Source organism: Prionailurus bengalensis, chromosome A3, assembly GCF_016509475.1.
Source record: "Prionailurus bengalensis isolate Pbe53 chromosome A3, Fcat_Pben_1.1_paternal_pri, whole genome shotgun sequence".
Taxonomy (NCBI): domain Eukaryota; kingdom Metazoa; phylum Chordata; class Mammalia; order Carnivora; family Felidae; genus Prionailurus; species Prionailurus bengalensis.
The window spans coordinates 36,091,277-36,116,166 of record NC_057354.1 but is presented as its reverse complement, the minus strand read 5'-3'; the positions used below and the strand labels follow the sequence as shown (position 1 = coordinate 36,116,166).

Sequence of the window (24,890 nt, the reverse complement as noted above, 5' to 3'; positions counted from 1 at the left end):
ACTCACTCCAACCTCCTGCTTAGCCTCTGGCCCCATCTGATACTGCAGTGTCTATCTGTTTGTTCACTGTTTGTCTCCTCCCACTAAAATGGTATTTCCACGAGAGGAGTTCTTGCCTGACATTCACCCCTGTTTTCCCAGTACCTATAGCAGCATGAGGTGTGTAATAGATGCTCAATATATATGTGGTGAATGACAGGAGGAGGCAGGGAGAATTGATGCCATGGGCTCTAATTCTGAGTGATGAGGATCCACAGGGTTCAACCCACCCAATGCCCTCTGAGGCCCAGGAGGCAGTTCCAGGCTACCTGTAGGTCACTGAATGAAGAGACCACCCTTGTCCTGATTGTACCTCCTCTGCCAGCCTGCCCCTTGAGGTCCATCTCGATCCCTGTCTTTCTGGCCAAGGCCCCCACTGCTCTTTCTGGCTCAAAGCAGTCTGGCTTTGGCAGGGTTCAATATGCTAAGGGCCCCACAGCCACACTGACCTCCCATGAGCGGGGTGGAAGAACTCTTGAGTGGCTCTGTGGAAGCTCAGCGAGGCTGCACGACATCCCTATTACCCCCAGCAGCTACTTCCCAGAGGCATTTACGTAGCTCATAGCTCATGCCAGGAACCTCCCCTCCCCAAAACCTGCAGTGATTGCTGGCCCCACAGAGTGATCGGAGCCACTGGCATCACTCTGCAGGACGCTAACAGCAAACACTGAAAGTCAAATCCTCTAGGGCCCCCTGCCTGCTCTTCCAGGACTCCGTAAGCCTCATCTCTTCTGGAACGATGATTGTGGATTGAGGCAATCAATGTCAGGAAAACGCACGCAGGCCCCAACACAGGCCAGCAGGCAGGTCTGTAAATATCAAAACTACCCAGTTCAGAACGAGGCCTGGCCGCTGAGAAATGGCCATTTGGGAGGCCCCTGACCGTGTGATGTGGATCCAGGTGCTCTCTAGAGTAGAAGTATGTGGATGGTTCAAGGAAGAATTGGGCATTCCCTAGAGTGGGAGGCAGAATTCTGAGATGACTGTCACAATTCCCATGCCTGGCACACAGGCTCTGTGTGGAATCTCCTCCCACTGAGTGTGGGTGGCATCTGTGAATATGACAAGATGTCACTCTGTAATTAGGTTATATTATATGGAAAAGGTAAAGGGATTCTACATGTGTAATTAAGGTCCCCAAACTGTTGATTTTGAGACTATTGAAAGGGAGATTATCTGGGCATGGGCCTGGCCTGATCAGGTGAGAGCCCTGAAAAGAAGGTGCTGGTCCCTCCCAAAAACATTCTGCTGCTGGCCTTGAAGAAGTAAACTGCAATGTTGTGAGAGGGGCTGTCAGGGGCAGTGCGGTAAGGAACTGAGGATGGTTCCTGTCTGAGAGCCCTCAGGTAACTAGGCTCTCAGCCCTAGGACGCAAGAAATTGAATTCTGCTGACAACCTGAACGAGCTTGGAAGGGGACCTCAGGCTCCAGATAAGAATGCAGCCAGAGGGTATTATGCTATGCGAAATTAGTCAGTCAGAGAAAGACAAACATCATATGACTTCACTCATGTGAGGACTTTAAGACACAGAACAGGTGAACATAAGGGAAGGGAAGGAAAAATAATATAAAAACAGGGAGGGGGACAAAACAGAAGAGACTCTTAAATATGAAGAACAAACAGAGGGTTACTGGAGGGGATGTGGGAGGGGGGATGGGCTAAATGGGTAGGGGCACTAAGGAATCTACTCCTGAAATCATTGTGGCACTATATGCTAACTAATTTTAAAAATTAAATTAAAAATTAATAATAATAATAATAATAATAATAATAAAGACTTGTAAATAAATAAATAAAAGAATGCAGCCCCAGTAGCTTGTAAGAACCTGAGCAGAGAGCTCTGCCACGTCATGCCCAGACTGATGACCCATGGAAACTGTGAGATAATAAATGTGTGCTGTTGCAGCCTCTGGTTTTGCAGTAATGGTGTTAACACAGCAATAAATAAGAAACGCATCTGGGTTCTAGAAAGGCCTTGGTGCATTCCCGGTGCTGCCTCCTGAAATCAGAGGGCTTCTACCTGCTCCAGTCTCCCTCTGCTCCTCCACTTAGGGAAGCCTCATGGGTATTGTGGTGTAGCGTGGGGACTCTACTTAACAAGGGTTAATTTAACAAAGTCGCAACAGTATCTTTACTTATGAGTGAGAGTTTGGGGTTGGATGCTTCCCAACATTTCTTCCATCTTGAGCTCCCCTGATGCTACGATGTAACCTACACACAGCACAGCACACTGCGGGGTTCCAAAGTGCCTCGAGAGGTAGGATCCAAGATGGGGTTCAAAACTAGGTCTTGAGTGACCAAAGGCCCCTACTCTTCCTTCTCTGCTAAAACACTTTGGGTTTTGTCATTTACATGGTCTAGTTGGACCCTTGGTATAACATTTGCACTCACTGATCTACAACATGCCATTTTCCATCACAGGCCTCAGCCCTGTTGTTTCACTTCTCACATTTCCAACTTGACTGTCTGGAGAGGTGGAGAGAACAGGCCACTCACCAATACTGGCTCTGAAGCACCAGACGTGGTATTGACACTGGTGCTCTACTGACACTGTTTTTCAAAATGATGGGATGTGTTCACGAAGCCAGACATATTATCCTGAAAATGGTGCTGTGCAGTGTTGTTCTGCACCTCACCTGCCCCCCTTTATATTTCTTTGCCACCTGGAAGTTGCAGCTCTGTGTTTACTGCAGGGTGTCCTCCAGAGACTGTGAGAGCTGATGCCTTCTTCCCACCCCCCGCTGGCAAGCTGGAATTAATTATTCCCTCTCCTGGTCCTCACCTCACGCCATTTTATTTTTAAAATATTAACAACAGTAAATTGGGACTTGCATTTTTGCTCAAAAACAAACCATTTGGTGCCCGTTTGCTTGGGGCCCACGGGTGAAATTAGCCCTAAAGTCACAAGATGTCACGAAGAGAGGGTTCTCTGATCCCTTCGGCAGGATACCAGAAGCAGCAAAACCTGCCAAAGTGCTTGACGGATGCTGGTTGGAGGAGGACAGATCATGAGTGGGTGTGACTTGGGTGTTTAAGGACCTAGAGAGTCAAAGATGTGATGAGGTTGGAGAAAGAAGTCATCGTGCCCAGGGTCAGGGGGCCTGGAGGATGGGAGGGACAGCCCACTGCCCTGAGAGAGGATTTGGAACACCAAAGAGGCAGGGGTTAATTCCCTGGAGCCAGCTTGAGAACAAGATATAAAAGAACAGGACAAAGAGGGGAGAGGGGAAGGATTCTGGAAAATGGTGGTACAGGGGCTGGGTGTGGTTGAGCCTTCTCTCAAATCAGCAGAATGGTCTCCTGACCTGACTGGGTGGGGGATATACTGGATGGAGCTGAGACCTGAAGGTGGACCAGGATGGGAATCTCAGCTCTGCCGTTTTCAAGCTGAGGGACTTAAGGTAATTTATTTAACCTCACTGCAACTCAGATTTCTCATCTGTAAAATGAAACTAATAATACCTCCTCGCAGGTTGTCATGGGAATCAAATGAGATGATGTATGCAAAAACCTTAGTTTACTGTGTAGCACATCGATGCCAAATAAATGGTACCCAGCAGGAGCCCAATGAATAGGTGTTGAACAAACACAGGACTAAACCATTAATGCGCTAAAGCTGGAGACAGGTATTGTGAAGCTTGGGGTGTCTGGAGATGACAGTCTGCAAAATTGGAGGAGCCATTCTTAATGCTCCACCTGTATCTCCTTGGCACCCACCTTTCCTGTACACCCTAAGGTTCTCTACTCAAGCTATGACTCACTGCCAGGGGGATTTCTCTAGTCTCTGGAGTAGGCTTGGTCTTCCACAGGGCTGGATGCAAGTTTATACCCCTGGGAATGGCCCTTAGCCACTGAAGGCTGGGAGCTGGTTCGCAAATACTCCAGATTCCTTGCCCTTCAAACGAAGCAGTTCAGGCCTGAGCTCCAACAGCTGGTAATCTGCTCACTAACGCTCCTTGCATTGGCTTCCTCCTCATTCTTCCTCCTCATCCCTGCTCACCTACCTGTGATCCCTAGGATCACCTCCCAAGTAAAATATGTGCACTCACATCCTTCCTCACCTTCTGCTTCTGGGAGGACCCAACCTAAGATAGTATTCTGACTGAAGAATTTAGATACCTTTAAATTTTTTTTTGGCAGGGGAGGGAGCTCAGTAAGGAAGCTGGTGCAGGATCTGAAAGAGTGAACAGTTCTTCTGCTCCAGGTCTGATCCTCAGGAGTCTGCCATCTGATACCTAAAGTGAGCTGAGAAAAGGACTGAGAGCAGGACTCAGAATGCTCTTTGAAGTGCCGGACTAGACAGCTGGGTGAGTCAGACATCCCCTGCTCATCTATGGAATGACTAAGACAAGGCTCTGGTGGGGCCTGCTGTGAGGCACCAAGGCAGGTGCCTGGCTTCTTTTCCATGACGCAGCAGCACAGTTGAAAAGCCTTCAGGGTTTTTTCCACTGCCTCCTCCCTTGGGTTCCCATTTCCAAATCTCTCATTGGGCAGAGGGCTGGGTGAGAATTGTTTCTACCATTATGGGGAGCTCTTGCAATTAGAGGAGAAAGTGGAGTTTGCTTAAATAAGGGAGGGTTTCTGGAAAGAAAAAGAAAAAAACTTCAAATACAACTGCCCTCGCCAAGGCAAGCCCAGGAGAAATTTCAGATAAAGAAATGTCATCGCAAAACAACAAAAAGGTGATGTGTTTTTTCCAGTTTGAATTCAGATCCTCAATGTTTAGAGAACATTTTCCTTTTGACTACCCCCTGAATTTACCAGACATCTGGGTCTGTGATTGTTTAGTTAACTTGGAGAGATGCAGCGAGATGTTTCCAAAACTTAACCCCAAGGGCTCTAACTTTGGCAGGAGAATAATAATCTATGCCTAAGTTCCCTGGTTTGTGGAAGGTAGTGGAAGTTATGTAGCTCCAGGATGGACAGGGAGAGCCTAGTGCCCAGCCTGTGACAGATGGAAGAGCTTTCTCTGACTCAGGCTCCCAAGTTTGGTGGGGGCTGTGGTAGACAATTTTGCAAAAATGGTTGTAATAATTCCTCTCTCAATATCCATAATTTTGGGTGGCCCCCACCCATACTGACTCTGTACTTAGCCATGAGACTTACTTTGGCCAATGGGACAATAGCAAATGTGGCCTAAATAGAGTTGAAAAGTGCTCACACATTGGTGCTCGTCCTTTCTCGCTGTTTTTGGATGATGAAAGATAAGTGGTCTAGTCACCCACCACCCTAATCAGCAGCCATTACCAACCACCATTCATAGAAGTGAGGACGTTACAGACCAACAAGACCCCAATCTATCAGCTGACTGAAGAATCACCTAATTAACCCAAAGGCCCATGAGCAATAAGAAATTGCTGTTTTAGGCCACTAAGTTTTGGGGTAATTTGTTACATAACAAGAAACAACTTCTTCAGAGAACCCCAGATAACACTTGTGCCCACATGACATGTAGATCTACCCTTCCTTTCTCTCCACTGGCTTCCTCCCACCCCCATACTAGGAGGGCTAAAGGGGGACCTGAGCCTGATGCAGCACCAGTAGAAATACCAGATGTTTTCATATCACTGCACAATTGTTACATCTTTCTCAAAATATGTATTCTCATCACCACTTTTAAATTGTGGTCATTATTAGACTCACCACCAAATACTGCTATTTAACGGTATAATATTTAGAAGACTATATATGACTATATCACAAATTTTAAAAATATTTTTGTAACTGTATTTCAATACAATTTGTTTCATATGAAATCTTATGTATTTTATTTTATACATTAAAAAATGTCACTCTGCAAAGGGATTCATAGGCATCACCAGACTGTCAGCAGGGTCAGTGAGAAAAACAAAAAGCTAATTCTATTCAGATGAAAAAAAAATTGGTTGGTCTTATTTATGTGCAATTTATTTGCCCAATCTCGTCTCTCAAAATATTGACATAAATTATGAAGACATCTGAAGGGAAAAACTACGGCAAAATAACTCAAGAAACGTCTACCTGTGGTTGATTGTGGCACAGTACAGAACCACAACAATGCCATAACTTTGGTATGCAGCAGATGCAAACTCAAATATCTACAGGGGTTGGGAAGATAATAAAACTATGTGGATTGAACTAGGTATATAAAGACATGTAGTGTTAGGCTCTATGGCAAATTGGAGAGGAAATACCCTGCTTTAAGGCATTCATGTTTAAGATATCTGCAAATCCAGCATTGGCCAAATAAAGTAAGTTTCTGGATAGTAGTAAGCCTAGGGGCCATTAGTTTGCCATCCACGAATTAAGAGCAGAACTAGACATCTGGCTAACCTTCATCCTTGAGCCGGCTCTGCCTTTGACTAATTTGACTGCCTTTTCCAGGGCAGTCAAATCCTTAGGCTCCAGTTTTTACATCTGAAAAATGGTTGGTTTTTTTTTTTTCTTTTACCATCTTTCCTTCCAGAGCTGCCATGAAGTTTTAAAAATTAGGTCATAGTGAACTGAGGGTTACTGGAGGGGTTGTGGGGGGGGAGGGACAGGCTAAATGGGTAAGGGGCACTAAGGAATCTACTCCTGAAATCATTGTTGCACTATATGCTAACTAATTTGGATGTAAATTTTAAAAAATAAAAAATAAAATTAAAAAAATTAGGTCATAGTGGGGGGAGCAATTTGAAAAAAAGAAACAAGTGTCATTAAACACTTAACAGGTTGAATTAATACAACTATTTGGTAAGTGACCTGATAAAGTATGCTTGTGTATATAGGACACATAATATGGGTTATTATGTCTGCTAAGAAACTGGTGCTTCGCCCAATCAAATTGTGTGGTCCCAGTATATAAGTCATACGCTTCCATAACACTCCACATTCACAACACATTGGTATAAGCTGGGCACCTGGCCCAAGCTAGACCAGAGTCTTTCCCTGAGATTTTTGAACAGGGGGTACAGAAAACAAATGGCAGTGCCTTTCCATAGTGGATGTGTAGGAAGCACAAACTGGGTGACGATATTTCTGGTATGTGGAAGGAGGAACTGGTGTTTTAACAAGAGAAAGTAAAGTCAATGTACAGAAAGAAGCAGTGACAGAAGGCAAAGCAAGAGCCTTGATAGTGTTTGAACACCTCTCTGTCCTTCCCATGGCTTGGCTGTTCAACATTTATTCACATTCTTTGAGCCAATTCATCTGCATTTTAGCCTAAACCATTTACCTTTGGGTTTTTGTCATGCGCAAAACCAAACGGACATAAGCAATATCGTCAACCTTTTCAGGAAGCTCTGTTGGCAGTTCGGAATCACAGGAATGTTCCTACTTTGCTTTTACAGTTGTTGGGTCACCATTTGAGGCCAAAGATCTCTGAGGGTAACAGCAGACGGAGAGATTTTCAGATTGGAGTGTGGACTTGTGCTGGAGAAGAAATTTGAAAGAGTTGGAGGCAGTAGCGTCAAGGCAGCCCAGGGCAAGAGCAGCAGCACTTATCTGTGAGTCAGGAGTCCCGGATGCAGCTCTCACCATGCGGCTTTGGTAAGTAATTTATCTCTGGGCCTGGTCATTTGTCATTTTTCAACAATGCCATTTGTAAGGTCTGCCCAAGAAACCCAAATGTGTGATTCTACATGAGAGGAGGGCAGAAAAGAAGGGGTGATATGAGCCATCAGGATCCTTTCTCCAAGGCAGTTCGTGCTGTGATCCAGAGGAGAAAATAAGAAATTGCATGGCTGTGTGGAAAGGAGACAGGCCCCCTCCCTGTACCAGGACAGTTCATGGTGGGGCCCAAAAGAGGAGCAATGGGAACTGCTTTATCCTTTGCAGAGTGGATACATTTTACTCTCTGGTATCCTTCAGAGGCTGCAGGCTGACACAGCAGAAAGAAGAAAGGGGCTGTCCTGTCATTTCGTGAGATTTTAAATTTTGCTAAGTTTTTGGAGGAAGATTCTTGGAGCCAGAGATTGAGCCATTGTTACAGGGGGAGAGAAGTATAACAAAGGAGCCCTCTGTCCGCCACCCAAGACCCCCATCCTCATGCTGTGAACACTCACCTTCCTCATCCTTCAAATTCATTCTCATGAATAACAGCATCTTTATTACTAAGTCAGAGGGTGAGTAGAGACTTTGGTCCAGTGGCCCAGGATAGTTCTTCTCTAAGTAACTGGTCACTGCTTTTGTGAGGTAGAGAACAGTGGAAACACCTCAGCCCCATCAGACCCAGTTTAAGATGAATGTGAACATTTGAAGGAGCTACTAAGATCTCTAGGACATTGGTTCTCAAACTTAAGCCTATCTCAGAATCACCTGGAGGTGATGAAAACACAGACTCTGTCCCTCCCCATTCCACTGGAGTTTCAGATTCTGCAGGTTTGGGGTACAGCCTGAGAACTGCATTTTTACCAGACTCTTAGGTGATGCTGATGCTACTGGTCTAATGTCCATAGTCTAAGAACCAATGTCCTAGAGTAATGAGTCACTGATTGTGGAAGATCAGTAATATTGCACTTAGGATCTTAAATTCAAATCCAAGTTCTCTCTCTTATTAGCTGTGTGGAAGAAGGAGGAATCATTTTCTGATGCTCAAAGATTCATCAATTCCTACCTTGTCCCTTAAAATGGGAGCCTCTACTCTTTGGGAAGACCAGTACTGGGAAGATAGCTTCTATCATCCCTTCCAACCCTTCCTTTATTTGCCCCTCCCACCCCAGCTTAAGTACTCGGCAAGATAACGAAATAAGCAGTGAGCAATCCTAGCTCCTAGCCTCCTCCTTGCCAACTTGTTTTTTGTTTTCTCTCAGATCTGCCTGCTCATAGCAAGATTGCATTTTCTGCTTCTCCAAGCTGCAAACCTCCTGAGAAAGGTTCTGTGCTTTGGGGTGGATGGGTGGAGGAGGGAGGGAGGATCTTAGGTACTCTAGCTGTTCTGTCTGACTTCGCATATCTCTGCAGCCCTTTCTCCTTTGGTGGGTCCCAATGCCTAGACTTGGAGCAGAACTAGTCTGATTCTGGCTGTTGGTCCCAACCATTTTTTCCCCAATCAGACTAAAACAAAAAGCACTGACTCCTGGTTATGTATCCACTGGTTCATGGAGAGGAAAGGGGCACTAAGCACCTTGATAGGACCTTGATCAAACAGTATCTTCTCTGAGTCAAGTATAGAAAATAACACCCACCACTTAGGAAGTTCCTGTACAAATTAAATACAATACTAGCTACAATAGACCATAATATAGTAACCACTACATAGTAGATCCTCAAAACACAATAATGGTTTTAAAAATTTTTCACAGAGACCTGTCCTATTCTGTATAGACCTAGATTTACAGGACTTCTCCCAAAAAGCAGAATCTGAGGTCACGGCCACAGTTAGTGTTGTTTTGAGGGGCTTTTCCAACTTTGAAAAGAAATTATTCTGTGAAGGCAACTCAGGAGCATACATTTTGCAGTTCATATAATTTGCTTGTGCAGGCTTTCTATTTATTGGTTTATGAATAAAACTAAAGGTTTTGAAATGAGGTGAGACACGTAGGAATCTTGTACACAAGGCTGGCTGCGAGAGTCTGTGTTTGCACCTCTCTGCCTGTATATCTTGTGTGCACATACAAAAACACACATGCAGACACACAGTATTCAGTAAGGAATGCAACCCTCCCCAACAAAAAATCTAACACAAAGCTGAATACAAAATGAAGCCAACAGATGTAGCTTTAAAAATGATTCGCTAAATAGCTTACAGCAAATTTCTTTTTCTTAAGCTAAAGAATAGTAGGAAATTTTGCATACCATCTCTTTTTAACTCCTTAAGGGCCTTAAATCCCAAGGCACTGAGCAAGAGGGGACTAGCATTTCGTTAAACCATAACTGAGCCTCTTTGGTCTCCAGACGTTATCCTGAGAATCACCAAGCCACTTTGAAAGCAGAGATGCTATTCAGAGGCATTTTTAAAAATCCTCCCCCAAACAGAAAAATCCGACTGTTGACACATTTTCCCAATTTATCACGCATGCTGCTCAAGCTAAAAAATAATGCGATACCAAGACCTGTTTCTTTAAGCAAACTCAACATTATAAAGAGGAAAAGAATGGCCTTCACATAACTTGCAAAAAAGAACCCTGGAAATCTGGTATGCTGAATGACGACTAACAGACAAGATAACAACAGTTCCTCCCCTGCTCCCAGACTAGTGGAGGGAATAGCACTTCACAAGCCTTAGCTCCTTTATGTGCCATGACAGCCACGTGACATATGCATGGCAGTTTATTGCTTGCTTTTTACAGATGTGAAAACTGAGGCTCAGTTCAGGTTATGTAAATTGGTCAGGGTCATAAAACTGAAGTGGCAGAAATGGGCCAGGTACGCAACCATCTCTCTCAATCCAGCACTCAGTGAGCTTCTCTGGATACTTAGTTTCTCCTGGTTACTCATACCAACATTTCTCACTTGACTTTGTAGCCCAGAGGGCTGAGTTCTTTGGATTTTGCTGACTCATGTTCTACATGTCAGGAGCATGCTTTCTGTTACAAGATCTCAATGGGTTACGTGCAACTCATGGGAAAACTCATAGGAAAATTCACAAGGTGTTGGTAAAAAAACATAGACTTTGAGGTCGGAGATAAGATTTCTAAACTCTTTTAGAATTTAGGCTGCCACAGAGATTCAATGAGATAATGGATGCCAAAGGTCTAGTGCACCACACCACAATCATTCAATAAGTCAGTTACTTTTTTCTTATTGTTATCAAGTGGTATCTGTGTTCCCAGCTGAAGGAAGTAGGGTGCAGGGTAACTGGCCAGAGGTTTTAGACTTGTTTCATGAGAAGGACTAGGAAAAAGAAATGCAAAATTCAATGCTTAGTTGATAACAGCTTTTTCTTAAAGACAAATGGGAGTGATTTACCATGTCATGCCTCAGTTTATTTTTCTCCCCTAGGCAAGAGAACACTGGATACGTGAAAGGAAAAGTTAGAAGCTGATGTGTCTGAGGACATTTTCTGGGAAGACAACTCAACATGGAGCTCTTGTATACCCTATGCCATCATTCTAACAGAGAAGCAGCAAATATGTGACCCTGAAAATAAGAGTTAGCTGAAGCCACCAATCTATCCCCCTGGTGACTCTGGTAGGAATGGACAGTGGCATCAAAACTCTCTTTTTTCAGGGCACCTGGGTGGCTCAGTTGGTTAAGCATCCGACTTCGGCTCAGGTCACGATCTCACGGTTTGTGAGTTCGAGCCCCACGTCAGGCTCTGTACTGACAGCTCAGAGCATGGAGCCTGCTTTGGATTCTGTGTTTCCCTCTCTCTCTGCCCCTCTCTCTTTTTTAACTGTGTATTTGATATATGTCAAATAGCTTGGCTCTGTATGTGAAACTGACTTAAATCACTCACAGGCAATGGTTTTTCATCTCTGAATATAAATCTGCTCCTGTCAATGCTTTGCTTGAGCATCACCTGATTCTTCATTAGCATTTTAACCCCTGATTCACAGGAGATAAAAAAGCAGGTCCGAAAAATAACTATTTGCTGAAATTTGGCAGCTAGTAGGGGGTGAACAAAAATGCTTCCTTGGGACATAACTTCATTCCAACATTTAGGGTGAATCAACCTTCCCGAGTTGTTTTAAGTGTAACATTTGGTCAATAAAATGAGGAATTACTTACAGTGGTAGAATTCTTTTCTCTGCAAAAGGGCAGTTGGTATTCCCATTCATTTCCTGTATACCTGGTGTGTGACAGGCACTGTTACAGGTACCAAGGGTTCAAAGATGGTTAACATATTGCCCTTGCTCTCAAAAACTTTTATAGTCTGTTAAGGAAGAGAAATGCATAAATATGTAATTACAAAGCACTGTGATAAATCATATAAGAGAGATGAGAGCATTGCTCATTGGCAAGAAGAGGCAACTTTCTAAAAGCAAGAGTTGGGGGACTAACACACACTTCTACTCAATCCTGAATCATTGAACCTTGTTTAACAAGACAGTTCTCAAAGGAGGGAAGTGAATTGGCTTGGGAAGTCCTGTCATCAAAAAGATGCTGCTGTTTCTCTGTCACCTTATTCTTGTACTGTTCCATGAACTTTATAGTCATGGCTAGGTTTTTTTCTGGCCTAGGAGGTACCATGTTCCTCAAAGCTTGACCTGTTTTCCCCATGAGTGGCGGGAATGATCTATATAGGAAGAGGTTCTAATAGATGGGGATACAGGAATACAGACACATATTTAAAGAAAATTTTAGTGATATCCTAGTTGATTGTCATGTCAATAGAGACAAATCTACATAAGGGAATATCTTAGATATTTACTAAATTCCTCGATGGCTGAGGCTGGTTCTTAATACATATTCTGTTTATGATGTAGCAATCTCTCTCTGGATACTGATCACTCAGTAAAAACCTTCAATCAATTGCATATACTGAATAGAGAACCAAGTTCTTTTCTAAGTTGGTTAATATCTTAGATTCAAAAAGGGATACCATGTGAAACAGGTCTTCTAAAATAATAATACCTCAAAAGGGGATGCCCAGAAAAATGCACTGAGGGCTGAAACATGCATTTTTAATTTACTGCTCTATAGTAATCAGTACAGTGTTTTCCTGGTAAATGACAGATGCTCAATAAATATTTGTTGAATTAATTAATTAATTAAGAGTGCCATAATGACAGCTGATTATGTTTGAGGAATACAGGGATAGTCATCTTGAAACAGGAAAAAGTGGATATGTTCAGCAATTTCTCTGGTCTAAATCAGGAATGCTATCTCTATTTCTAGTGTTATAGTGAAGTTACAATAGGCTTTCCCATTAAAATAAAAAATTCACTTGACAGGACTATTACATAGTCTTCCTGGCAGACTCACAGGCATTTACTTCCCTCTACTTTCTGTTTATTGATGGAGAAGCCTCAGTGTGAGTTACTTCTAGCTAGCTGTCAGACCAATCTCAGACTAGCTGCAGAGAAATTTAAGAAATAGACTGCTTTGCAATTTTTCAGTCATTATTTTTTGAAATTGTACAAAAGATGAATATGAAGAAAGGAAATCAGCAATTTTGTCTAAGATTCTCCATTGGAAAGGAATCTGCCCAACTTGCAGAATTCTCAGAGCTATACCGAGGTATTTCGAGGTATTCCTCAGAAATAGGGGTGAGGCCAGGGGGGTACCTATGAGGCTTTCATTTTCTGATGTGCTGCCATCAGTAAAGAATAGAAGCCACTCACTCAAGCCTGCAGGCATGAAAAGTCATCTCCCAAGTTCAAAATCTGTGACTGGTGTTATTTGGATACCGGAAGCGATGAGACCAGATGGTCATTTTGCAGAACCTCCCATTTTAGCAGGAATATAACCTTGCTCTTCAAGCATAAAAGGGACCATTTTGGAAGATGGATGAGGTGAGTCAGCAGAAAGTGCAAACAGTCTCAATTTCTGACAGGAGAATTAGCCATGTTTGGGTAATAGGAACCAAATCAGTTCAACAACAAGAACAACAAAAAAACCCAAAAGCAAAAGAAAAGATTAGTGAGTTGTTCTAGTTCCCCCTTCACATGGAACAGAATTTGGCTTCCTTTACCAACTAAGAGGATCATGTATATTTTTCCATGACCACAGAAAACAATCCATAAACCTAGTGCAGCTGTCATTCAGCATCAATCTGGTGCTGGCATTGCAATTCACTTTGACTTTCTCTAGAATGACTGTTAAGCATTTAAAAGGAAACATGAACCCTTACACAGGAGCATTTAAAAGGAAACATGAACCCTTACACAGGATTTCCCCATCTCCTTTTGGGGATACAGATTAATTCTTATCATCAGTTAATCACTGAGGCTAACCTCTGTGAGTCAGCAGCGGTAAGAAAAACAGTTAGGATCTCCTCTTGTAATATCATGCTTTACTTCAGTAAAAAGATGCTGAAATATTGCAGTAGGAATGGGATTGTAGCAGCAAGGAGAACATGGCTTTTCTGGAACACAGGACTTTAACTCACATGTGATTATGAGTTTAATTAATAAAAGTTGTACTGCCAGCTGCTAGCCTCTGAACTTTAAATCGCCTAGGCTTTAAAGCTTCCCCTTCTCCTGTCCCTTGACCTCAAAGCTTTTTGGAAATGTTACTCTACCTCCCCACCCCTAGACCATCCTTCAAATTTGATTAGTTTTTCAGCTAGCTACTAACATCATGTGATTCAGGTCGTATGGAATTGTTACTTTTTAAGTACAAGAGCTCACAGATCCCATTAAAGTGTCCATTTCTCTTTTTCTAAGTGGCAGAGGAAGAGAGAGGAGAAATGAAACAACAGTAGCTAATTGTTTTAAGTCAGACACAGGAGAGCATCAAAAGGGGGTCTAGAAAGGGGGGGGGGGGGCCCAGCTAATTAGATTGGAAAAAGAATTATGAAAAGTTTAAGCAGGTTGTAGGAAATAGACAGACAGCAATAAATCTGATTGAGATGGAAGAAGATCCCCACAACAGCAATGGCTCAGATCAGGGCTTTGGAGAAAAGGCCAGGATTACTGAAATCTGACCGGAAAGTCTTCAGAAAAATGGTGTCAAAGAAATTATTGGGGGAGAGAGAGAGAGAGAGGGAGGTTGAGGAGGAGCAAGGCTGTGGATGTAAATTAATCTTATAATGGGGGAGGGAGTCGAATCAGGTACTGAAGCAATATTAAGGCAGTGCCAGCTGAGACCAACAGGTCACTGGACCCAGATCTATTACCCAGAGTTTTCAGCACTGATTTCATTAACTTCTGAATGGTTGGGATATTGGAAAATATTATTCCAGTTCTGTCATTCTACAGATGAACAAACTGACTTTCAATGGTGGTTGAGTGACTTTTTTAAAGACAGTGTGATTCCAAAACAGGAAATTACAAGCAGACTTCAGGGCTAGAACCAGGTCTCCTGGCTCCTGATCAGCAAGCATCCTTGACATCATGCCCTGCAGCCCAACTGAGGGGGAAAAGATATTGGAAAAGAAATCATATACATTCTCTGTGCCTGATTTTACCAATATGAAAAATGTGGATGATGCAAGAGGTCGTATAATAGATAGTTAATAGCTTAGTCTCTGGACTCGGAGGGATTGCTTTTAAATCCTGGCTCTGCTCTGTGATCTTAGGCAAGTTTTTGACCCTTTCTTTGCCTCAGTTCCCTCATCTGTAAAATAGAAATAATAATGGTACCCTGGTTACGGGGGTGTTATGAAGATTCAGTGAACTAGTACAGGTAAAAGCTTTTAGAATTAGTGGCTCACTCTTCTCCCCGATAGGCGCATTCTGATGAATCACTGCTTTGGGTATCTCTGTTCTTCTTAATCAGATCTATGGCTTACTAAATGTTATCTAATATCATATATGAACTCATATTATAACTGTGGCTTGCATTATTCATTTAGAAATCAGAAACTGGTTATACTTTTACATTGGGTGAAATGCACTGAAATCCTTGTGAAGAAAATTATGCAGAAATGTGTAGCAATTATTGTTATAGCAATGATCATAATTCTGAAGCTGCAGCTAGAACTCTCTGGAAATTTCTCTGAAATCCCTTTCCCCCTTTACAACTAATTTTTTTTCAAAAGTCTTTCTCCACTCACCATGTCCTGTCTCCTCAATGCTACATGGTGTCTCCTCCCTCCCTCTTACTGGATACTTGGAAGGCCCTCTGCATTCAGTTTAAGAACTACCAGTTTGACCTCTGAAATGTCACTATTTCCAAATTTCCCCCAGGGAATCAGCTTGGAAATCAACATATTATCCTAAGGCTGTCGCTCCTGCCAGTGTTTTGGTGAAGAACAGATGAGGATAGTCCCTTGACACTTCAGAGCGAGAATTGAAATAGCGACAAGATCTATGTCTGCAACCACCACTTATTCCTCCACATGAAGCCACTGACAATTTCAATTCAGCAGTTCTGTCAGCATTTGGAATTCTGAAGCTCTGCTGTGCAAGTAGTAACCACAAGATTAAAAACGAAATAGGTATAGTTCAGACCTTGAGCCAGCCCTGGAGTGAGGGTACTCGGCCAAAGTCAGCAAGGATAGTAGGGAAAGAAATATTATATTCTGTCTACCTCACCTCAGTTTTCCACATTTTTACTACAGCTCTTTTGTTGTTGTTCAGTTTTAGCCACTTGGGGCTGGTTCTGTGCGTCATGCTGCCTGAAACATGCACAGAAAAACTGACACCTATTTTCATATAGCTAGCCAATGTATTTGACAATGCAGAATACTCAGAAGGTGTGAGAGGGTGTTCTGCAGGTTTATTATTCAAGTGTACTTTCTTGGTACCTCTAATTCCTGGATTCCCGACCTGCTTTTCAATCTCTCTGGTAGGTGCTCATCTTGTATAATTTGTTCTAGTCAATAATGAAAATTTTGAAACTTACAATTAACTTCTGGGCAGGACTCATAAGTCCATGCGTATCCTGAAAGCGATCTTAAAAGATGCCTCAATGAGGACTTCTTTTTTCTTTTCATTAATCATCCTTTATACCAATTTACTCCCCTCTATTTCTGGAAGAAATATATAATCCAATCTGTGAATAGAAATTCTCAGATGTTAAAAAGGACCTGATTACTTTATTATATCGGCTTCTGCTCTGAAATCAACTTTAGACGATAAAACACCAAATTACCAGCATGGTATATTCAAGGCCTTCCATAGAAGGCATCAAGTCTCTGTTCCAGTGTATTCCTCAATGTAAGCTCCCCACTACTCAAATGGATGGCATTTGTTGTCCATAACTTGGGCTTACCTTACCTGTAGTTCTGCCTACGCTGTAACTTTTACTGAGAAGATCTCTCCTCCAACCTCCAAAAGCCAACTGGAGTCCTGCCTCCTTGCTCAGATCATTTGAGTCCACTGCAACAATGTCCTCCTCAGAATTTACCTTCCTTATTTCTGGTCACATTCACTTGGCAAATAATTATATACTCCCTCATGATTTTTCTTCCACTGTTGTATTATATTTTCATTCTGGTATTATTTATTGATTTTATTATTTATTGTTTTTACTAAGATTACTACATGCTAAACTTATTGAGGTCAAAGACCATATAAACATGAGACTTTATATCCTCCATGGGGTTCATTTATGTATCTGGTACTCACTGATTGGTCAATATCTTCCTATTAGGTTGGTCCTTGCTGACAAGGGGTGACACTGCAGAAATGGATCTATGCTGAGGCTGACAACACCAATTTTCTTACCTTTATAGAATTGAAAAGCAGTTCCATGATGGGAGAAAAATGGTTTATTCATAGTGCATCATATAAAAAGCAGATTTATCTATTTTTATCCTTCATGTCTCCTTTTTCAACCTCTTTCTCAAGTTACCTCTCATTTCTACTAATCATCAAAACCTACATGTTCTGCTGAAGGCTGGCTACTATGAAAAGAGGTGCCACTGGCAGAAATATCAGTTTTCTGGTTGATAACATCACTCTGGGGTTAGCGCTTAGAGTTTAGGAATGTCTTTAGACAAGCTAATTAAGGGGCAATTTATTTTGTTTGTGTATGTGTGGTCGTACATGTTTAACAGAGTAGAAAAAAATTGTAAATTCTTGGGAGATTTTACCATGGAGAGGTTAAGGAGATTATAAATGGGTTCATATTCTGAATGCCAAGGTGATAATGCAGAAAATGCCAATGAACAAACAAGCAGGTAGCATCAGAGGGTCTGCATGAATGTTTCCTGGCACATCCTTGTGTCCATCTGTTCCTGCCTCTTCTTGCCGTATTGCCCTGGATGTTTAAAATTTTAAACTTAAAATAGAAAATCTCTTCATTTCCCCCCTGAAGCTTATCAATAATATAAATGTTAAATTCATGCTTAAATTATGTTTTTCTTTAATTTCTCAGTAAGGTGTTCTAGAATTAGCTCCATAATTGTGCACATCGCCACTTCTTCCCAAATATGTGCCCTTTGCCAGCTTCACTGCGGTCTTCTACCTCCACCCCCCATCCCCCCAGTCTTCCACTAGCAAACAAACCCAGCAGTAATTACTAATGTCCAAGCACGTAATTCTGGCAGCATTAGGCTTTTTCATTTGACGCAACTACGCAGAGCTGTCTGGACATGCAGCATGAAGTCAAAGCATTTTAAAAGCCTCCTACCCTTTTTTTCTCCCCTCCTCCCATCACTAAAACACAGTTGTTTATTTCGTTTGCGGATTGCAGAGTTAAAAAATTCCTCCACGCAGTTACATACCCCTGAAAATTAATTTTACATCCATATATAGTAATAGATCAACATATATTTATGTGGAAACACATGGTTATTTATAAAATTGAAAAACACTAGGAAATAAATAGCTGGGAATGAAAATATCTTATCTATGTGGACAGGGCATTTTAGCAGCTCTAGTATAGAAATAATCAGAGTTATGACGAACAAAAACAATCCAAGATCTTATTGTGAGGCTTTTCAAAGGATCATGACAGCGTTTCTTTAATGTGTTGCATAGATTCTTACATATGACGCTGTTACTCTTACTTAACAACTATTCAAATAGCACAGTTTTGCTCCTGGTCATTTTATGCCTATTTTATTTATATCAAACAGCAGGAAACATCCCTGTGGTAATTTGTGTTCACTCAGAGACCCCAAGCCTCAGAGTAGAAAATGGTTAAAGTACTTATCACTGCCTCAGCAAAATCCCGCAGTGCCATAATAGAAATTGCAGTAGATCTTTAGGTCAGAGTCCGGTTTCAATCTAACACCTGCATTACCCTGAAGGACAAAGTTGCATTTTCCTGAGGAAAACCAGTCTTAATGATGTCAAAATCAAAAACTATCAGCCTGAGATAACCAATGTCCATAGGAAGCACTTCCACTCACTCTGAAACCATGGCCAAGGAGATTAAATCTACACCCTACAGGACCAATAATATTTCTCAGAGATGTATTTGTGTGAGTGTGTGCTTATGTTCATGCCTAATTACAAGGATGGGGGAGAAGGAAGTGGTAGTGGGTTTCATTTTTAAAGTTGATTCTGCTTAAAGTTGATTCTACCCCCATATATTTTTTTATCAAATAGAAATATATATGGAAATATATCACTTTTGTAAACAGATCATGTTGGCATCTTCATATATACCTCATTCATGTGCACCCGCGGTCTGTAGGCAAATATACTCTGTGTTAAAAACAAAAACAAACAAAACCCTTGATATCCGACTGGAGGATGAATGCAGATTTTTTTAAAAAATTTGTTTGTTTCCTACCTAAAAAAAGGGGTAGAAGGTAACATGAAATTTTCCACAAGTAGACTTATTTTTTTGAAGCTATGCAGGAGCTGAGGATGGGAGCAGGTAACTACCTGCAAAGGAGTCCTGTGGGAAGGATTTTTTCCCCCTTTTTAAAAAATTTTAACCTACTATGCGTTCTCTATGAGGGAGTCTCTGTGAGACCAGGGTCTCACAGAGGCAATTTGGCCTCCAGCCCTGAATACCCAGCTCTGGCCAGGCATCTCTGCGGCAGGTAGATGCGGCGCTGCTGCCGACCGCTGTCCGCGGTGCTGAAAGGTCGCGGGCGCCTGTGCGGTCCCTCGGTATTGCTGTCCAGGGTGCTGACTGCGGGCCGCCGCAGTCCCCGAGGCGAGCCCACCCCCGCCAGCCCTCCGCAGAGCCCTCCCACACAGCACGACCCGCCCGCCTCCCGCCAGCCTGCAGTTGACGTGGAGCAGGCGGCATAAATCAAGTCCGCGGGGCATGGAGGCTGCTGCCGCTGCTGCAGCTCAGCTAGCCCGGGGCGGGAACTCCCCCTTCTCCTTTCGCCTCCCCAGCTCCCACAACCTGCCCTCTCCTTAATTCTTCCCTGGAAAATAGCGCCTTAACGACAATAGTCAAACTAACAGGGTCAGAACGGCAGGGTTTGTTTGTTTTGGTCTACAGAAAAAAAAAAAAAAAAACCAGCAGCCTAAAGACCTCTGAAAACTGCATCGCAAGATGGAAGAGAGAGAGTCCCACTACTGTTTCGAAAGAGTAAGTTATTATTCGGTACGTATCCTTGCGCTTCCTCCCCATCGCTCCATCTGCAGTGTCCCCATTCCTCCCTTCCCTAAGCAGCTCACCTCGAAAATACTTTATAAAGCCCCAGACAGGAGCTATCCCGACGCGCACACACGGAATACCGCACCCTAGGTGCACAAATACTTGTATTTGCTCAAGCTCACTTGGTCTCCGCGGCTGTGGTCCCCTCTGGGTATGCAGCCATCCAAAACCAGAACCACGACCTGAGGTGGAGGCTCCTTACCTTGGCTTCTTCAGAGGGTGGTGTTCGCCCGGCCCCTGCAGGTCGCAAGTGTGGAGGAGCCGCCGGGCTGGGAGGGAAGGAGAGACAGCGCCTGACCTCCCCGAGGTTTCGTCTTCAATGCAACGTGAGCTCTGCCCTCATCAAAGATGGCCGTCCCTTTTGACGTCAGCAGCTTTTAATAGCCCTCTTCAGGAGGGGCGGGGAGGAAGTGTGTTGAGGGGAGGGCGGAGGGAGGATGGAAGCTGGTGGTGGGAGGGGAGGAGCCGAGATGTGCGGACTGCTTGACTCAGCTCCCGGGGCGCTTTACTGCAAACCGTTGTATTGTAGTCTTTTATAAACACCTGAACGGGACGATTCTTATGACTCCATTTTAACACCCGAGCTCGGGCAAATACATTTATGTCGCGACTGGTTTTCTGATATTCTGCGTGTGTGCGTGTGTCTGTACATACGTATCTGTTTGTGCATATATTATATGTGTGTTATATATGCGATAAACATGTGATATATATAATTTTTCTCCCTGCTGAGTTGTCTTTGATTGAGTCATGGAAGGGGAGGGGAAGGCAGAGGAGTAGAAGGGGGCGGGGGAGGGAGTCGAGAAGATTTCAGTTGCAATTTGTTTTTTCTAAAGAAGCGGCTCGGAAGGGGCATCCCTGTCAACCCTTGCCAGCTCCATATATGGCCAGGCTACGTGGGCTGCTATTTTTATGAGTGAATTCTTCATTTTATCAAAGCAGCATCGAGTGCTTGGAGTTTGCATTAATGTGGTCAGTTGGGGAGACAGACTCGTACACGTTATTTTAAAGTACGTCAGAGCAATTATCTCTGGGAGATATAAAATGAATTGGGAGACGGGGGAGGGAAAAGTAGTTAACCCAACCAGCGTGGGTTTGCTGGAGTTCAAGCCTTGGAGTTGAGAGTTGTTTATAAAGGGCAAAATCGATGACGCTGGTTTTCGGTTGAATTTGCAACCGGAGCCTGGAGTTTTACGTTGGGGTTTCTTAGGAATAGTTCACAGAGTCGCATACGCGCCTTATAGGACCGCCCTGACCTCCAAGGGGAGTGTGGAGGACTGCGGATGGATTCAAGGATCTCTGGGACACTACAAAATTCTGGTTGTTCATTCAGTGCGCAAACCCAGGCTAGGTTGGGGGCCGCTCAAAACGGCGTGGGAGAGAAAAGCTACTTGTGCTGGTCATATGAGAGATTAACAATAATAATCACAAAGCAATAATCCTAACTGTCCTCCTTTGTTGTGTATTAGGCACTGAGGGAGGGCGGGTGGTGGGGTATGCAAATGGTTCCGCGGTGGCAGCCTCTCGGATGATTCACAGGTGTTGGGGAGGCTGTCGCGGGGCTCTCCGCAGGGAGGGAGAGCTGGGGAGCGCGTGGGAGGTGGGGGACCTCGGCTGAGGAACTGTTTGTACTTTTCCGGGAAGGATGCGATTAGAAGTCGTGCCTCGCAATGTTGAAACTTGATGGCCTCTTTCAGGCGATGGAAAATCCTGGTCTCGAGTCCGGAAAAACAACGCACTGCCCTCACCCCTGCCACCACACACACACACACACAAACTCCCCCCCCCCCCCCCCCCAGCACACCCGGCTCTCTGGCCTGAGAACCAAGCTCAAGTTTTTAATTGCAAGCTATTGTAGAGAGAATCCTAGGAAAAGAAAGAAGGAAAGCAGAGTTATAAGGGGGCGTTTAGAGCCAGCAGAGCTGTAAGAATTAAATAAAGGATGCCTTTAATTGAAATAAGTAGAAGTCATTGTTTCTTAAAGATTCCCTGACCCAAAGGGTATTTTGAAATATTAATGTTTTCAATAATAATTAACAAATACTGCTTGGATTTTTATTAAAGCTGGATTCCTAAAACAAGGCAAGTTGCTGAAATATTCATTAAACATTTAAGATTCTTATACAATAAAGAAGAAGAAAATCTGCACGGTCCTCAGATACTTAATTGGCAATAAAATTCCTAGTTACAGTTCTCACTTTCTTTATAAAGCAAGCTGGAATGGGCTCAGGGAAGTGGTGACAAATGCAATGTCACTACAAAATCCTTTAGAGTCAGGATTTGTTTCCAAAATGTGGCACTTATTTAGCACATAGAATCTTCCTGGGGAAAAGCCTGCAGTGAGGAGAAACAAAATATGTGTAAGGCCCTCAGACTGGAAGTCATTCATGCAGAAAGTTTTGTGAAAGAATGGAGGACTTGGGGGATATTCCAGATTTAAAAGGACAAATAAATAAAGGAAGTACGTCACTGACTAAGGCTCATCCTGCAGGCAAAAGTGATGTGGTAGTCACCAGGGAGGACCGGTTTGGTATTCTGAATTTTCAACTGCTGATGCCCCACACTGACATCTTTAAATATTACACATAAGAGGAAAGAGTGAGACTGATTCAAAGCTTCACAGAAAATACCACAGGCCCAAAGGATTATCTTGTGATGGTGGCAACATTTTCCACTCTCCTGTGCTTAGGCTGAAAACTATACAGGTTAGGATGTTTTTCATCTTTCTCTGGGAAAGGTAGCAGAGTCTGATTTGAGACATAAACACTGGATAAATATAAGTCTACTAAGGATGATCAGATAGCCCTAAATATATTTTTAATATGATAATAAGATTCCCACCCCACCTCTACCCCCAGGGTTTTCTCATTGCTTGATTAAAAAAAAATATATCAACAGTCATCCGTACCAGTAGGGAACCAACAGATTTAAGTTATTCAGGGTCTATAAAGGTCTAAACCACAGAAGAAAGGTGATGGAAAATTTGCTTTGAAATGATTCAGCTGCCTGTGAACCAACACAAAGAACCAACATGTAGAGTAACTAATGGTTAGGATCTCATTTGATGAGTAATGAAAATTACCTGCTCTGCTGGATGGATATTTACACTATGCTAATTCAGTCTCTGAAAGCTTTTTCTGGTACACCATGCCCCAAAGTATTCTAGTTTGTAATAGGTCCAGATCCAAGGTATTTAGCTTGTATTTCCCAGGTAAGGTACAAGATGTATGATTGATTAAAAAATTACTACTTCAAAAAGTATAATAATAAAAGTTTTAATAAAACTTTATATCATATGATCTTTCCAAAGTCGATTTGCAAATAGTTTAGTTACTTGCTCAGCTCAGAACCGCCCCTCTCCAAGGGCCACCTTTGGGATAGGCCTGGCATCCTGTGACTATATTTCAAAACACCATGAGGGCACAAGGCTTGGGCACAAGAATATACAATTTGACAGATCAACTGTTTTGATTCCTTGGTTTACTTTCCACATGGTGTGTTTACCGCATTTTCATTACATGTTCTTCCAGCCCTTACCCCAGCCCCCACCCCACCCAGTCACAGAAAGTGAATAAATAGTACCTGGTGAAAGCTTAAGGGCTGTAGCTCTAAACTCCCCAGGTTTTCCTTATTACCTAAAGCCATTGAGGTAGGGCCATAGTTTGTGAGAAGTAGAAAAAGAACCAGGAGTATTGGTTTCTGTTTCTGGCTTGCCATGTAGAGAAGAAATAAGATTGCACACCCAGAGTTTTAAATAATACTTTGGTTTTTACAAAGAACATCATTGTAGGAAAGGAGGAGAGTCCTCATCAGCCAGAAGAGGGTAGGTGCTTCCATGCTCCTATTCCTTAAAACATCTACATTGTAGGCTCTCTTTTGTACATGAATGCACCCTAGAACTCTCTCCAATGCCAAGATGTGCCTGTGGTCAAGGAGGGTGGAAGAACCTTGTGTCAACCAGGGATACAAGGAAGGAGAACATAATAGTCAAAATTAGTGAAACTTAAAAAGGCTATTTGAAAGAGATCACAGTATTCCTTCAGTAAATCTTTTAAGAATCTTATTATTCTGTCATCTCTCTGTTTTCTCATAGCTAAAATGGGGACAATAATTGTAATCAACTCACAAGGTAATTGTGAAGTACTTAGAATCATCATATCTGACACTATGAAGTATTGGTTAAATAAAATAAATCTATCAATTTGATGAGACTTTTAACTTTCTCTAAGTAATGACTCATAACTGCTGCTTTAATATGGAGGGTTGATTTTTTTTCATTAGCTAATGACTAGATATGTATCATTTAACTCATCTGGGCCCTGGTTTCTTCATCTGTTTGAATTCATTCATTTATTCAACATCTAAAACCTTCCATATGCTTGCCACATATTGGAGTTTAGGTAAAACAGAGGAAGGAACTGAAGACTAAATAACCTGACTAAAGGCACAGCTAATAAATGGTACAGCTGGAATTTGAACCCCATGGTTCAAGTTTATAATCATTATGCTTTAGTACAGACTCTTCCAGCCCCATCAGACTCCTTCCCTATGTATTAGGGTTCTCCAGGGAAAGAGAAACAGAACCAATAGAATGTATACACACACAAATACACACACGTGTATTCTCTTTTCCCTGCCCCTCTCTGTGTATGTATATGTATGTATATATATATATGTGTGTGCGTATGTGTGTGTGTGTGTGTGTGTGTGTGTATATATATATATATATATATATATATATATATACACACATATATATATATATATATATGCAAAAAGACATAAGGAATTGGCTTCCATGATTATGGAGGCTGATAAGCCTCAAGAT

General features: G+C 42.6%; 1 protein-coding gene across 4 annotated transcripts in view; it reads right to left on the bottom strand.

Moving 5' to 3' along the window:
- SNAP25 (synaptosome associated protein 25) overlaps window positions 1-20,430 on the bottom strand; it is an 85,497-nt gene extending 65,067 nt beyond the window's left edge. Inside the window, exons 1-2 of one of the 4 annotated variants that reach the window (XM_043602887.1) lie at window positions 20,265-20,425; window positions 11,672-11,816 (exon numbers count right to left, since the gene is read on the bottom strand). The gene's annotated coding sequence lies outside the window, so the exon portion shown is untranslated. Of the gene's footprint in view, window positions 1-11,671; window positions 11,817-20,184; window positions 20,209-20,264 lie in introns of those variants that run through there. The other 3 variants (XM_043602890.1, XM_043602886.1, XM_043602888.1) reach the window with 3 other exon arrangements.
- Between the last annotated feature and the right edge of the window lie 4,460 nt (window positions 20,431-24,890).